This window comes from Zootermopsis nevadensis, unplaced genomic scaffold (genome assembly GCF_977971745.1).
Source record: "Zootermopsis nevadensis isolate Lab colony 2312 unplaced genomic scaffold, Znev_1.0 Znev_ptg000013l, whole genome shotgun sequence".
Lineage (NCBI taxonomy): Eukaryota > Metazoa > Arthropoda > Insecta > Blattodea > Termopsidae > Zootermopsis > Zootermopsis nevadensis.
The window spans coordinates 10,461,157-10,474,567 of NW_028259145.1; the positions used below are offsets into that span (position 1 = coordinate 10,461,157).

General features: G+C 36.2%; 1 long non-coding RNA gene across 1 annotated transcript in view; it reads left to right on the forward strand.

Annotated features, from left to right (window-relative positions):
• The window catches only part of LOC110830755 (uncharacterized), a 65,485-nt gene extending 55,875 nt beyond the window's left edge, over positions 1–9,610 (forward strand). Inside the window, exon 5 of the long non-coding RNA XR_002543366.2 lies at positions 9,385–9,610. This is a non-coding gene — a long non-coding RNA (uncharacterized LOC110830755). The remainder of the gene's footprint in view (positions 1–9,384) is intronic.
• The last annotated feature ends 3,801 nt before the right edge of the window (positions 9,611–13,411 follow it).

Genomic DNA, 13,411 nt, shown 5'->3' on the forward strand with positions numbered 1-13,411 from the left:
AGTAATTTAAAACTTTTGTGAAGTTATAGTAATAAGACGGATTTCATGAAGATGGATTTTATAATGTAATGTGGACAGGGCAGTCATAAGGGCGAGGCAAACGGGGCTGTTTCCCTGGTCCCGCGCTTCGGGGGTCCCCGAAAATTTCATTATGATGTACAAAATATTCCGTGCATGACACCTCAAGCGCTCAAAATGTAAAAATGTAGCACAAAATAGAAAAGCTTATTAATTTCATCGCAGTCCAAGAACACAGGCAAGAATACTCTTTAATAAATAAACACGTCGCCTTCAGTAATATTAAGATCGCAGGTTACTGGTGTTTTATTTTTATTTACATTTTGTACAGATCTTAAGGAGGGGTCTTGCGTAGGATGAATGTGGATGAAACTGGCTCAGGATCGTGACCAGTGGCGAGTTAAGGTATTGGCGTTGTTTAATTTTCAGGTTCTATTACCGAATAGAAAGACTTTGTCTAAATGATTAAACACGGCCAATCCACCGCAGTGGAACGAATGAAGCACGTGTTCTAGACAGCGCTCCGAATCAAAACACTGTCGGGCCCAGTGATCGCGTTGGCAGAACCGACTCATTCCCAAAGTGTAAGCCGATTTAGAGCTCGGTTTTTCACGATAATTAATTGCAGTTGTTTATAATTTAGTTTCTTTAATATTTTCAGTAAAGCCTTCTCGGATGAATAACCATGTAAGTAATGAGTTCAGTCGAATGTTTTAGAGAATGTCGACGTCTTTGTCACCAACCTTGTTCATATGATATTCCTGACTATGAGCTCCTGAAATACTGACAAAATGCTGTGAACCTCTTTACACATGCCTTCCTCATAATGTATATGAGCCATTTTTTCGGGAATAAAAATCTTCACTGTCGGTGTATACAAACAGATTCCTTACACTGTCCGAATTGTCATCCTTGGTTTTATTTCTTGAGCTAAAATGAGTAACTGAAAGACGCAGTGGAATGTTTTGGATACTTAATTGGTATTCTGGGATAATACCTTTCAAGGTACATCCTTCCTCATCCCTTCCAATTCGTTAATCATCCTGTCATTCGACGCTTTATGGTATGATCAATTGAGACACCATTAGATAAACCAAGCTTTTATGCATGAACGCATACGTAACATGTGTACTTGCACACATAATCAGAATGTTCATACTTGAAAATAACAACAGTTCTTGAATCTTTAGGTTCATAATGTAAAACTTTGTGTATTTTTTGTAAAACTGTGAATAAAACCATAATATGGGTTTACATCTAGCGGTCGGTCTCCTAGATCGCATGTTTCATCTTCAACACAACTCAGAATTTTGAATTTGGTTTGGCGCTTTATTTAAATTTGCACGAATTTAATTTTGGTCCGTATAAATCACTACGTCACGTACTTTAAAATTAAAATCGGATTGATATTTCACTATTTTTACATCATGTAGGTAATTTAAGTCATTACTTTTACTTAGGACAAATTCATGTTGTTGTATTTAATTAAATACAAGCAAAATATTTTGTGTCCCAAGCCAGTGGAATGTGTAACTTACTGCTTATCTTTCAAAAGAACACAACTAATGTCTGTGTATTGTAGTTTTCACACTGGTGATAAGAAGTATGAAAAATACATTTAAGTCTGCAGTAAATTAACTTCTAAGATAACGCTCTGTAATTAGTTAAGAGGCTTCCAAGCACATCGTACAGTTATTCTCAAATTACTCTATTATTTTACGGCTTCTCCATTTATAAGAATATTCGTTTCTGTATAGGATTTGAGGTTTTCACGACGGTGAGTCTGAAGATTGCTGTATTCTGGGTTGTTGCGCCGTGTAGTAAACATCTACCAGACTACACGGCGCAACAACCCAGAAGACAGCAATCTTCATACGTATCTGTGTTCATTAACTTACTCCATGGAGTTGAGTCCGTCTTAAAAAACTAATAATCGCTCTGCTGATAAAGAAAAAAATCCTAAATTTATCATGGTAGCCTAAGGTTCATTATCGTGTCCACAATAGCCTGCTACTAGTCCCTGTTCTGAAGAAATTAATATAAAATACAGCCCCCTACGCTGTTTCTTTATGATCTAATTTAAATATTACCCTTAAATTTGCGCTTGTGTCTTAAAAGCCTTATCTTCCATTTAGTATCTACTAAGGTTGAAGTATTAAAAGTTTTATTTGAGCTACAATCTCCCACATGTGGTGCGCACTTAATATACGTAATTTGTAAAATACGGTAATGTGACAGGAAATGAACAATTTGTTCCGTCCGTCACAGAATTGCAAAGCAAACACCTGTCACACAGTGCTCTGACAGTGCAGCATCTTTCAGGCGTAATGATGATGAATATACGAAATGTTTATAAAGGAGTAGTCACAGTTAAATCGCTTTTAATGCGCTAATAAAAATTATCGTCACGCGTGACGTACTATAAAATAATTCGACAACTACCTACTTCTCTGTATAACACCGCGACCACTGAACTCTATTCAGATATATGCAAATCATTTATTTCACATCTCTAAAAAAAATTTCAAGACTGGAGACCACAGAGAAAATGTTTGTTTTTGTTAACTTACTAGCGGAGCATATTGCCCATAAAAGTTGAAGAGAATTAACCTTTTTCGTGTTGGACAGTAACACAATTTACTGTTCCATTATCTTTTAAAACCGCATTGAAAGTACAGATTTTACAACGTTTTTATAAACTAATCCAATCTGGAAATATCTTCACGGCGACTAAAACCAGATTTTTGTCAAACGCACCAACAAGAAATCAACGACTTAATTCCAGACTCCCACTAAATGCAGATCCCGCCGGACACCGCCATAGACGTCACCATATATTTTTTTTTTGCATTTTTGCTACCAGAATGTATTAAGAGTAGATAGATTATCAGAGGCTGAGATTAGGCCTGCAACAATAATTTATAATAGGCTCTAAAAGACGACTTAGTTCTTACGACTATCTAAATAAGACAGTGGTTATCAGGAACCTTTGGTTTAGGGACCTTGTAATTATTGCGATGTTTCAAATTCCAATCCCCTACATTTCACCTCTTTTCTCATACACTTTATTTCAGTGTATGTATAATATCCTTCTCGAAGGTATCACCACCTTGTCGAAGGCAATCTGCCGGGTGAGGAGGCTTGCGTGCTCAAATGACCCTTAGGGCTATGCCGGCCTGAGCTTCGGCTCATGGTAGGGTCACCCAAGCCGGACAGGTCTAAGGAGATGCGCTAGACTAAGAGTGATACCCTGGTCCTCCAGGTTGGGGGTTGGGTGTAGGGCTAACAACCTTTCACCTTTAAAAAAAATATGTGTTACGAAAAAATCAACCAAGCCTCGGATCAGGACGGACTCTTTGGCACGACCACGGCAATTGAAAAAGGACATGAGATTTGGTACCTGGAACATTAGGAGCCTCTATAGGGCTGGGGCACTGAAATCAGTGTGTAGGGAATTAGGGAATTATAAGTTAGACTTAGTGGCAGTGCAGGAAGTGCGATGGGAGGGGGAGGGCACGATCCCAGTGGACAATTTTACATTTTTCTATGGAAAGGGGAATGACAATCATCAGCTAGGGACGGGTTTTTTTGTTCATAGCAGAATTAGGGCAGCAGTTAAGAGAGTAGAATTTGTTAGTGACAGGTTGTCTTACGTAATTTTGGAAGGACGTTGGTGCGACATCATTGTCCTTAATGTTCATGCCCCAACTGAAGACAAAAGCGATGATATCAAGGATAGCTTTTATGAAGAATTGGAATCAGTATTTGATACATTTGGCAAGTATCACATGAAAATTCTGCTAGGAGATTTCAATGCAAAAATTGGGAGGGAGGATGTCTTCAAACCCACAATAGGCAGCGAGAGTCTCCATGCACTTAGTAATGATAATGGCGTCAGAGCAGTGACCTTCGCTACGTCAAAAGATTTAATTGTAAAAAGTACAAAATTTCCACACCGTGATGTTCATAAATACACTTGGACTTCCCCAGATGGCAGAACACACAATCAAATAGATCATGTTTTAGTAGATAAGAGAAGGCAGACAAATGTAATTGATGTGAGATCATTCAGAGGAGCAGATTGCGACACTGATCATTATCTGGTGGTAGCAAAAGTGAGGGAGCGGCTTTCAGTAAGTAGACGAACTAAACAAAATTTTGACACAGAAAGATTTGATTTGAAAAAATTAAGTGAGGGAGAGGCAAAGGAACAATATCAAGTTGAAATTTCGAATAGGTTTCAAATTTTAGAGACAAATGAGGATAATGAAAGTGTGGACATCAACAGGGAGTGGGAAAATGTCAGAAACTGCATCAAAATTTCAGCAAAAGAGAAACTAGGATACTACAGGAGAAAGCAAAATAAACCGTGGTTTGATGAAGAATGTTCAAAATTAATAGATCGAAGGAAGCAAACAAAATTTCAATGGTTGCAGAACCCAAACAAAACAAATGCGGATAATCTATGTAACGTGAGACGTGAGGCTAGTAGAACCTTTAGGACTAAGAAAAGGGAATACCTGAAGGGCAAAATTGCTGAACTTGAGACAAATAGTAAGGAAAAAAACATCAGAGACCTGTACAGAGGCATTAATAACTTTAAGAAAGGATATCAACCCCAGACTAATTTGGTAAAGGATGATAGTGGCAATTTGCTTGCAGATCCAATAAAAATTGTGAATAGGTGGAAAAATTTCTTTAGCGAGCTCTTAAATGTTCATGATACTGGTGATATTAGACAGATTAAAATGCATACAGCTGAACTGTTGGTGCCAGAACCTAGCTTAGATGAAGTGGAACTAGCCATTGGGAAGTTGAAAAGTTATAGATCTCCAGGAATTGATCAGATTCCGGCCGAATTAATTAAAGCAGGTGGCAAAGGGTTGCATATGAGGATCCATAAGCTTATTCAGTTAATTTGGGATAAGGAAGAGATGCCACATCAATGGAAGGAATCCATAATTATTCCTATTTATAAGAAGGGGGACAAGACTGAGTGTGGTAATTACCGAGGAATATCGCTGCTATCAACCTCATACAAAATTCTATCCAACATTCTTTTGGCAAGATTAACCCCATATGCGAATGAAACTATTGGGGATCATCAGTGTGGGTTCAGACGAAACAGATCAACGATTGATCAGATCTTTTGCATTCGTCAGATACTAGAGAAAAAATGGGAGTTCGGTGGGACTGTACATCAGTTATTTATAGATTTCAAAAAAGCCTATGACTCTGTGAAGAGAGAAGTGCTATATAATATTCTTATTGAATTTGGTATACCAAAGAAGCTAGTGGGTCTAATAAAAATGTGCTTAAATGAAACCTGCAGCAAAATTCGAGTAGGTAAATATGTATCTGAGACATTCCTCATCAAGAACGGTCTAAAACAAGGAGATGCTTTGTCTCCCTTGCTCTTTAACTTTGCGCTAGAATACGCCATCAGGAAGGTCCAAGGTAGGCAGGAGGGTTTGCAATTGAACGGGACACATCAGCTATTGGCATATGCTGATGATGTTAATTTATTGGGGGACGATATAAATACAATAAAGAGGAACGCAGAAGTTTTACTAGAGGCTGGTAGACAAGTGGGGCTGGAAGTAAATTCAGAAAAAACTAAGTACATGTTAGTATCTCGTCATCAGAAGACAGGCGGGCAAAATTATCTTAGGGTAGCTAATAAATCCTTTGAAAGGGTTACAAAGTTCAAATATTTGGGAACAACAATAACAAATCAAAATGATACTTGTGAGGAAGTTAGGAGGAGACTAAATTCCGGAAATGCTTGCTACTTCTCAGTCCAAAATATTTTGTCTTCCCGTCTGATTTCTAAGAACCTGAAAATTAAAGTATACAAAACAATAATCTTGCCTGTTGTTTTGTATGGGTGCGAAACATGGTCTCTCACTCAGAGGGAGGAACACAGATTGCAGGTGTTTGAGAATCGGGTGTTGAGGAGGATATTTGGGCCTAAGAGGGAAGACGATGGGGCGTGGAGAAAACTGCACAATGACGAGCTTAAAAATCTGTACTGCTCCCCCAGTATTGTGAGGGTGATTAAGTCGAGAAGAGTGAGATGGGCGGGACATGTAGCGCGCATGGATGGGACAAGAGGTGTGCACCGGGTACTGGTTGGGAAACCTGAAGGGAAGAGACCGCTGGGGAGACCTAGACGTAGATGGGAGGATAATCTCAGGCGGGATCTATCCGAGATAGGAGTTGAAGGAAACTGGATTTTGTTGGCCCAGGACAGGGTCCGGTGGAGGGCTTTGGTTAATTCGGTGATGAACCTTCGGGTTCGGTAAGCCATCTAGTTAGTTAGTTAGTTAGTTAGTATGTATAATATTCCTAAGGATGTAAAGAAAACAACTTTGGGTCTAAACAACGTGTTTTTATTTCATGCCATTTGAAGTTAAATGTAAAGTGGTTCTTGTGCTTAAGAACCACTCCATCAAGACGTAGGCCTATAGAAGAGTGGAGAACATGCTCCACGCTTTCTAAACCTCTACACTAGGCGAAGGTTAAGTGGTCACCATCAAAGTGTGGCCGCTGCACCACGGGGAAAGAATCCCAGTTACCCTTTCGATAACTGACTGGATGGGCCCTAGAAGCCCGTTTTATCTGTCGTTCTTCATTTCAGTGTATAAATCCTATCCACAACATATGCAAAATTTTAACAAGGAAGAACATTTTCCTGGTAGCTTTTCTTGGTGCGTATTTATTCCTTTATGTTTACGTTTACTCCTATTCCTTCAGGACTGCGAAGCGAGCTTCAGACTCTGATGAGAGTTTTCTCTCCGATTCTTTACTATGTATAAATCTATTCATAATCAATATGTCCCAGCCAAGGCGAATGGTTGTGTGGTGAGGAACAGAACTATCCATTCAACAAAACGCGTTGTTGTCTCATCACAGAGGTTGGTTTATCGGAGTATGCCCAAAATTTCCTCCATAATTCTCACAGACTTGGTGTTTCATAGTTACAGGAACAATAGCAAAATAATCATTAACATTTTACGAATTTTGGTTTATTTCTATGTTACAGCCAAGCTTGTAGTTGTAAAATGTTTATCAGACATCAACACAGGCCAATCCTCTAAGAGGTAACTAACTTTTCCATGACATGATTCATTTTAATATTATCGTCTCATCTACGCCTATGTCTCTTAAATTAATTATTTGTTTGCAGTTCTTCAGCCAAAATTATGTATTAATTCCTTGCTTTCCTGTTAGCTACTTGTCCCTCCTATTTTATTCGTCTTGACACAATCAAATTACAATATTTTGGCGAAGTATAGGACCTTATGAAGCTCATTGTAATGTGGTTTTCCCCAGTTTTTTAATATTTTACCTCTCCTGGGTCAAACATTCTGACTTTCCTCAATCTATGTTTTCCCTCAAAGTAAGAGAACAAGTTTCATATTCATAGCCATAAATCAAACGTTTAACTGTAGTTCTACAAATAGGTCTATAATAACATTTTGCTTTTAATAGAACTTGAACTGTTATATAAATTTTATTAAAGTTTTTTTCCGTACGGAAATATAAGCCTGCTGATTGCTTTAAGGAAATGCTGGTCACTTGAATTTCTTGTCGTTTGAAAATAAGAATCTTTTCTACTTGAGAAAAATCTTAAACACTTTTGTACTCGTGAAGTTGACAGATAACGTGACAATTCTTTACTTTGAAGCACATAAGTGTTAACTATTACGTCAAAATATAATGTTGTTTTCAAACTTGTTATCGAAAATTAAATAAAATTAGCTTTACATTGGAATGAAGTGAAGCTTATAACAAATAAAGAAGTAAAAATATATATTTATATACTGCGGGCGGTGGCAGTCAAACATGGGGCGGAGCCCACCAACTGCCATATAAATGACTGATGAGCCGGTATATCTACTGTGATACCAGCCAATTGTAATCAGTCTTCAAGTTCCATAAGCAGTTAACTTGCATTGACACACAGTAACTTTTATCATTGTAGAATCACAACTATCTATCACCTCACCCACGGTCTTCATCAAACAGAAGCTGAGAGGTACAGTACGTACTGAAAGCTAATAGGCGTTCAGTTGTTCCCACACATGTCAGCCTCTTTATTCTAAAATCCAAGTGTTCTCGTAGCTAAATGTGATAATTGTTTAACATGGGAGAAACTTTCTCTGCTGTATAAAATTAATATATGACTGGAATATAAAATTTTGGGTCACAGTGACCCGCGGTCTGAGGCGCGGGCTTTGTGCCGCTTTGTCGCTGGGACCGTGGGTTCAAATCCCACTCAAGCCATGGATGTTTGTCCGTGTTTTCCTGCGTTGTACAGGTAGAGGCCTTGCGACGGGCCGATCCCTCGTCCAAGGAGTCCAACCGAATGTCAATAGATCAAGCCAACTAAAAGTTGGGGCCCGCAGTGCTCAGGCACTTGAAGAACGGGTCGTTCCCAGTATCCCAGTATATGAAATTTTAGATAATTAATTATGAAAGCAATTAATTTCTTGATCACTGGAGTTGCCAGTCTAGAATATACGAAAATAAATTATTTTATGTTGATAATTTGTGATTGAAGAACCTATAACTTTACAAGATAGCAGGAAATTTAACTGAGTATTTATCATAAGTGTTTGTTAAACGTTACAGCAATTAATACAATTTAATAAATTACCGGTTTCTAAAGCTGTAAAACAATCGTCCAGATGTAATGAATACGTGTGTACATATGTAATGCAAATTAAATATTCTACATGAACTAAGAGGTTTTAAAAGTAACGCTTGTGTGATGTTGGCATCTAATTTGTTTCTTGAGACTTAATTGCATTTTCGAAAACCAATGAGTTTTAGGTTATCTTTTTGAAGAAAATTTATCAGTTCTGAACTTAATTTGTTTGCATTATTACCATTCATATAATAAACACATAGTGGGAACATAATTATGTCCGACTGTTTGTCCATCTATATATGTTTCGCAAGAAACTTATGGGAGAAGGGGTATTTTAGGGTATGCCAGTCACCCTTACTTCACGCGGAGGCCACACCATAAGAGAGGTACCCTGGTCCTCCAGGTTGGGGGTTGGTTGCAAGGCTAACAACCTTGCACCGTAAAAAGAAAGATGTTTCGAAACCTCAAAAAATGAGGAGGCCATGGACCGAATACGGACCGGAGAACCATAGAAGAAGAAGATATTTCGTGACCATCTCTTTTGTCGGCAAACATGGCAGACACAAAATAAAATAAAACTTAGTCTTTACAGATTTTGTATAAATACTGGTTACAATTGAGATATTACAAGTAACTACAACTATATAAGAGTTGGTATGTTTACTTTATACTTATCTTTCTCTTTAATTCTTCAAATATTCTTATTTCAGATTTCGTTGTTAATCATCAATGTTGACATGTGCCACGTGCTATTCTATAGAGTATTTTGAAGAGACATAATAACATTTCCAGATGATGTAACCCATAAATGTAAGCCTACTTTAGACTTTGGTCTTGTGTAACATACGAAGATTAATTAGAATGTTGGCTACCATTTCCACTTGAGAAATGTATTTCGTGCGATAATCTTTGTATATTCTTTCTGTATTATTTGTTTTGTGTATGTAAAAATAAAAAGAGAGACTTAATAATTTAAAGTTCTCATAAATATCAAATGATTTTTCGACGGGTCCAAAAACTCGTTCTAAAAACTTCCTTCAAAACAGATAAATAACCTAGCATATGTATTTTATGACGTGACATTGCGGAAACCTGCTCTTGTAATATAGTATTTGTTTATCACTGTCTAACGTTGATCTCATTTCCCGTTATAGCAGACTACAGCAATTGAAACTAAAAATATAAATGCGTTTCAGATGTGTTTTTTTCCTACGTGCTGACATTTACAGTAACACGAAAACCTATAACATTATTCCGTTAAAACACAGGAAAGCGATCAGAATCACAAATGATCTAAATCAAATGATTAAATTGGATGTTAAATCAATTTCCTCAAGCAGCTTTTGACCCTACATAAATTCCCGTCAATTACAAGAGTTCCATCAAACATGTAAATTATATTTATTTATTCTGTGTTAAAAATTGACTTTTTATTTATTTAAATTGTTTGGTGACTAATATTCAACTAAAATTATGTGTTTGTAACGTCATTAAAATTAATTGTACCTATCATTGTTACAATGTAATCAATACAATACAATATTATAATACAATATTATAATACAATAGTCTTTGAGAAGATGGCGAACATTTTCAGCATCTGTCGTAAAGATATTTTTCTAGTTTTTCCTAACAAATAAAAACCAGAAAACAAAAGTTTTTTCTTGTTGTTACTAACGTCACCAAAGCTTACAAATTCTGTTTGTATTAGGTTTGCGTTTCAAATAGGGCATTGTGTTAATTACTTAGTTCAGTATCTGAAATTATTGTAATAGAAATATCAGTATGTTACTTCCTAGTAGGATACTACAACTGATAAATTTCTTTACCATCGCCAACATATCTAAAATGTCCCTACACTTTATTTATTAAGACAACATTTAATTAAATTGTTTTCGTTAACAGAATATATTATGCGATTAATTTATCGACTATAAAGTCTATAAATTAACTAATTTTAATCAGGTGAGTATCGTATCAATTAGTAAATAAAAATGTATATTAAACATAACAAATTTATAACGATATGCGTACGTACATGTGTTAAGGCCTATTCTGACAAAGGCCAATAGTAATGCAGCCTGTGAGTTTTCTTAAGTCTATGGCTAACAAATAGAATTTTGAAGTAGCACAGAAACACGTTGCATTGAATGGTTTCGTTTCTTGCCGGATTAATATCAGCCTTAGATGGAATATATTTAAGGCTGTAAGTTTTATAGGACCATGAACAATTTAGGTCCCTCCCATCAAATTTTCCATTGCGTGTGCTACTGTTTTGCACGCCTCATATTGCCTTATATCATGCCAGACGTTTCAGGCTACATGCTACACACATATAGGAGCTCTCATCCTCTTGTTGCAAACCTGGTCTTGCATGCATGTATGTAGTGTAAAAAAGGATACAGTCATATGCCATCGTTAAAAATTTACGATGTACTATGACTACTAAAAATACTAAACAAGTTCTTTTCGCAAATTCAATCCTAACCGTGTCGCTACTTCGATCACCATTACATTTCTTTTTGGAAGTAAGTGTTCCAATGGATACACGCGCGTATAATCTTAGAAATTTGCTTGTCTACAAAGTGTAATTTTGGGTAATTTTAAAAAGTATATGATGGAAACTTGATACTTTGTTAGATGTTACTGCGAAATTATACGAACATTCTTTTGGATATAACGCATTGTCTGAGGTAAGACGTGCAGACAGACTACACTAGCATTCTGAGGAAAACATCCGAGGAGGAACACAGTAATTAAAATTCAGCATAATAATGGCACACCTTATAAATTAACTTGTATTTACTTATTTAGTTTTAAATAAACAAACAAGCCATTTAAATAAACAATCTTTGCCAAGAAGCTATAGAAAATAGTTATGGCAAAGGTCTGATAAAATTGTTGGTTACAATACAAATTAATTTCCTTTAGCTACATTGTTAAATACGACAGAATATTTAATACATGAAGCAGCTTTGTGACATGAATCACGCCATCAATCTTGAAGAGTCTGTGGTAAAGATACAAGATAGGAGAGTGGAACAACAAATAGAGTAGCGGAAATTAACGAGAGTATCTCCTAATAACGCGGATGCATATTTTCCTGCTTTCGCTTCTGATCACGTCGACTGGTGGTTGTAAGCTCTTTGCAAGAATCATTAAGTTATATACGTAATTTGCCAGAATTTGTAATTGAATATAGTTCATTTCCGTCAAAAATCACATCGATCTACTTAATAAAACTTTTCGCTGCAATTTAGAGTCGCCAAAAAGAAAATTGGGTCAAATTATATAAAGATATTCGTAAAATAATAATTAAAATCTCACTGGTAGTACAACCCTAGATTTATGTTCCCTTCCCTCTTCTTTGCCAGAAATCGGAAGCAGGATACAGTTTCAAAAACATTTACTTTTTAATTTTATAATTACACAATGGACGAAGTCTAAAAGATCAATTCTACATGTTTTGTCTTCTTCAGTAGAAGCAAACGCAAAATAACAGTTGCTCCTCTGTCGACGAACAATTCGGAATGAATTTATTCCTTCCCTGCTTATGTTTCCATTTTGTGTTCACACGCTCTGGCAGATGTGCCATTTCCTGCAAAATCTTCATTCTGTAGCTCGCCAGTGATGGATCACATTCGTACTGAAATATAAGTCTTCCTGTCTTCAAACTCATTTGAATGCTAACCCAGTCTGCAATATGCGACAAGAATACGAACAAGTCAGTGCTTTACATAATGATAACTCGTGAGTAAACATGTTCATTTTTATATACACGAAATATCTTACATATTTCTATAGAAATATCAAACTGTTTGCAGATACAACCTCCCTATGGGCATTAGAACCGTTAAATTGCAACGTGTGGTAGCATAAATCAGTTTAAAACTGTTAAACCTGAATTAAGTCTAAATTCTTTCGTACTCGGTACTTACCAATTTATGTTATCTAGTTTTTCTACAACTGACCTAAACTTATATATTACAATAATTTATTTATTTTTTTAATTTTAGTTCATTTATTAACGTGGTTTACAACATCTGAAAGTCAATTACAGGCCAGCACTAAAACAAAGGACAAAATAAAATACAAAAACATAATAAAGTACAATAATAGATGGCATTTAAGTTTAAGAATGCGTGGAAATATATCTCCATTCCGATTTTTGTGACGTAACGCTTGATTAAACAAAGAAACAGTTTTACCTTTGCCTTTACTTAACAACAACAACAAATCTGGGATGCGAGCTGTAAAGAACGTTTAAATTATATATTGTACAGCATAAGCCAAGAACGTAAATTCTTTAGACCACTGTTTCGCATGTGTAAAATAATTCTTCTTGCAGTAACATCGTTCATTCTTTTCGGTCTCCTGTGTTGTTAACAATACTAAACCAACCACCAGTGTTACCTAATGCCAGAGGGCGACAAGAATATCATTGTGAGAACTTAGGTTTTCACGGCCCTGAAAAGGAGATATGTAATGTTTTCTGAAATGTTAGTATCTACCTGCAAATCTACACTGTATCAAAATCCAGTAGAACATCCTCAATAATGTCAGTGTTTTAAGGTAAATAATAACACGAAAGAGACATTTTTTAGAATACTTATTTGCCCCAAAATCAAATGTCTATCAGAAATTCTAAGCTCGCGATTTGAACACTTCATGTTAAACTTGCACGATTATATATACATCGTATCTCAAGTCGTAAAGTTTAAAAAAGGACACACCAGG